The sequence below is a fragment of the Salvelinus sp. IW2-2015 genome, linkage group LG23, assembly GCF_002910315.2.
Source record: "Salvelinus sp. IW2-2015 linkage group LG23, ASM291031v2, whole genome shotgun sequence".
NCBI lineage: Eukaryota > Metazoa > Chordata > Actinopteri > Salmoniformes > Salmonidae > Salvelinus > Salvelinus sp. IW2-2015.
Window position 1 is genome coordinate 1,221,839 of NC_036863.1, and position 3,813 is coordinate 1,225,651.

Genomic DNA, 3,813 nt, shown 5'->3' on the forward strand with positions numbered 1-3,813 from the left:
GGGAGGAAAGGAAACGGAGGAAGAGAAAGAGGGAGGAAAGGAAACGGAGGAAGAGAAAGAGGGAGGAAAGGAAACAGAGGAAGAGAGGAATGTTATGATCCAGTTAAAGGAGAGTAGTTACAGTGTGATGGTCTGGCTACCATGACCCTGGTAGAGCAGCACAGACCACTGACAATACTGTGGATCTGAATGACAGAAGCCTTGGCAGACCGAGGGGTTCATATGGGGTGGGATGGACACATGAGTACTGGATACACCCAGAACATCTGGCCTGGGGGTGGGCAGACACCTCAGGCCAAGCAGTGTGGTTCCTCTTGCTGCCTGTTGGTAGTATCTTCTCCTGCATGCCAGTCTCTGTCTGTTGTTGGTACCATCAAGTCTGTCTGTAGCCTCCAGGTTATGCCCCTCTCGCTCTCTCTCCCTCTCTCTCTCTCTCTCTCTAGACATCACAATCCCCTGCTCTCCTCCTACCTCTCTCTCTCTCCCTCTCTAGACATCACAATCCCCTGCTCTCCTCCTACCTCTCTCTCTCTCTCTCCATGGTCTACCTATTGCACCACTATGTTACTGTACAGAGTCAAAAGCGATGAGTGGAAAGTTTAAGTCCTGGGTGTGTTTTGTAGTTTTCATCACGCTTTCCTGGGCCTACGTGAACGTGTATGTGTGTGTGTGTGTGTGTGTGTGTGTGTGTGTGTGGGAGTCTTAATATTTTAGCTGCCTGTTCCTGTACTTCTTGTCGTCGTTGTCTGTTGAGGAGAAGAAACAACATATCAATAATAATAGCACATGAACGTCTACAATACATGAATGTGTCCACGCATAGGGCTTAACCCGGAGCCAGAAAAACTAATGGAAACAAAAAAAATATATATAACCTAGCAGGTTTTAGCTAAATATGAACGTTCCGAGAGGTGGAAGGAGGAAGCAGAGGGGGAGAAAAGACAAAGGAAAGAATACATTTTTTAGAAGAAGAGAGGGGAGAGTTTAGGCTGAATAAAGACTGCAGAAAAAGAGGGAAAGTAAGAAACCGTCACTTTGGGAGATTTTTCCAGTAAGCCCTAGAAGAGAAGCTATCCTTAACTCTGTTGTCACACCAAAGCCCCGTTACAGTCTCTATGGAAACCAAACAAACACATTCCTCTACGGGAAGCTCATTCTAGAAACTGTGAGTTGTACCGTCTAAGTGTGTTGCGGGAGATGTACTTGAGGGCCTCGTCCAATAGGATGACAGGGAATGATATCTTTAGAACCACGATCCACTGGCACCAGGTCAGAGGGGTCACCTGGAGATCAGCTAGATAGAGAGAGAGGTCAGAGGGAGGTCAGAGAGAGAGAGAGAGCGGTCAGAGAGAGAGGTCAGAGAGAGAGAGAGAGAGAGAGAGAAAGCGGTCAGAGAGAGAGAGCGGTCAGAGAGAGAGAGAGAGAGAAAAAGCGGTCAGAGAGAGAGAGCGGTCAGAGAGAGAGTCAGAGAGAGAGAGAGGAGCGGTCAGAGAGAGAGAGAGAGAGAAAGCGGTCAGAGAGAGAGAGCGGTCAGAGAGAGAGAGAGAGAGAAAGCGGTCAGAGAGAGAGAGCGGTCAGAGAGAGAGAGAGAGAGAAAGCGGTCAGAGAGAGAGAGCGGTCAGAGAGAGAGGTCAGAGAAGAGAGAGAGAGCGGTCAGAGAGAGAAGAGAGAGGTCAGAGAGAGAAAGAAGAGGGATACACAATAAATCATACTCTTGCTGACAGACAGAGACAGCCATCCAGATGGACAGAGACTGTATATATATACACACTGTACCTCACAGGCAACGGCTCAACATAGAGGATGAGGAAGTGGAGGGACATGGAGAGGCGATTGCTCCAGCAGCCAGAAGTTGACCCACGGAGGCATCCTGATCATGGACTGGTTCTCTGACAGACTAGGGTCCCGAGGAGGAGGGCCACGTTAGAACAAAAACACACCCTGTGTTCACTGTATTAATAGCCAAAACAACTACTGATCCCAGACCTGGGCAGCAAAACATGGTCTGATATGCTGGTCCCGTGTGGCTCAGTTGGTAGAGCATGGCCCTAGCAATGCCAGGGTTGTAGGTTTGATTCCAGGGACCACCCAGGTGTAAAAATTAATGCACGCATTAAATGGGTGTCACTTTGGATAATAGTATCTGCTAAATGGCAAATATGAATGATATTCCAAACTTTACCCAAACGTCTCTTCCATGGAGGTGTTCCTTCCTCATCTGTTAATGCGGTGAGATTGTGACATATATGGATGGAGTTCTAACCGAATGAAAACAGGCTTCCTGAGCCAATGTCATATTTACACGGTCTAATTTTGGCTTGGAGAAATGAACCACAATTTACTTTTTTACTGACCCTAGTACTATTAATAATAATATTTCTTCCCAAAGACATGTTTCCTACTCATGAGAGAGAGAGATTAGGCCTATGGGTTTGTGGGGAGCTTCTGACAGGGTTACTCCATGGGAAACCCTGGCAGAGAGTCAGACTTTACCTCCCTCCATCACAAAACACCACGATGACATCTCTCCATGTTCGAGATGTGGAAATAGGCTGATGCCGTCCAACTACCCAGAAATAACATGCTGACGCTGGGGAAATGGTGGGAAAACAGTCAGAACCATAGTAACATGGATGTGACTGTAGGCTATGCTATCCTTAAGCAAATAGAATAAGCTGTACTTATAAAAAGCTTATAAAGTTAAGTCGGAAGTTTACATACACTTAGGTTGGAGTCATTAAAACTCATTTTTCAACCACTCCACAAGTTTCTTGTTAACAAACATTAGTTTTTTGTGCAAGTCGGTTAGGACATCTACTTTGTGCATGACAGGTAATTTTTCCAACAATGGTTTCCGGACAGATTATTTCACTGTATCACTATTCCAGTGGGTCAGAAGTTTACATACACTAAGTTGACTGTGCCTTTAAACAGCTTGAAAATTCCAGAAAATTATGTAATGGTTTTAGAAGCTTCTGATAGGCTAATTGAAATTTTGAGTCAATTGAAGGTGTACCTGTGGATATATTTCAAGCCTACCTTCAATCTCAGTGCCTCTTTGCTTGACATCATGGGAAATCAAAAGAATCCGCCAAATATTGTAGACCTCCACAAGTCTGGTTATCCTTGGGTGCAATTTCCAAACTCCTGAAGGTACCACGTTCATCTGTACAAACAATAGTACGCAAGTATAAACACACATGGGACCAGCAGCCGTCATACCACTCAGGAAGGAGACGCATTCTGTCTCCTAGAGATGAATGTACTTTGCTGCGAAAAGTGCAAATCAATCCCAGAACAACAGCAAGGACCTTGTGAAGATGCTGGAGGAATCAGGTACAAACGTATCTATATCCACAGTAAAACGAGTCCTATATCGACATAACCTGAAAGGCCACTCAGCAAGGAAGAAGCCACTGCTCCAAAACTGCCATAAAAAAGCCAGACTACGGTTTGCAACTGCACATGGGGACAAAGATCGTACTTTTGGAGAAATGTCCTCTGGTCTGATGAAACAAAAATAGAACTGTTTGGCCATAATGACCATCGTTATGTTTGGAGGAAAAAGGGGGAGTCTTGCAAGTCGAAGAACAGCATCCGACCATAAAGCACGGGAGTGGCAGCATCATGTTGTGGGGATGCTTTGCTGCAGGAGGGACTGGTGCACTTTACAAAATAGATGGCATCATGAGGACAGAAAATTTGGTGGATATATTGAAGCAACATCTCAAGACATCAGTCAGGAACTTAAGCTTGGTCACAAATGGGTCTTCCAAATGGACAATGACTCCAAGCATACTTCTAAAGTTGTGG

At 45.4% G+C, this 3,813-nt stretch overlaps 1 pseudogene; it reads right to left on the reverse strand.

The window, feature by feature from the left end:
• Positions 1 to 761: 761 nt before the first annotated feature.
• The window catches only part of LOC111950825 (sarcoplasmic/endoplasmic reticulum calcium ATPase 1-like), a 160,138-nt pseudogene continuing 157,086 nt past the window's right edge, over positions 762 to 3,813 (reverse strand).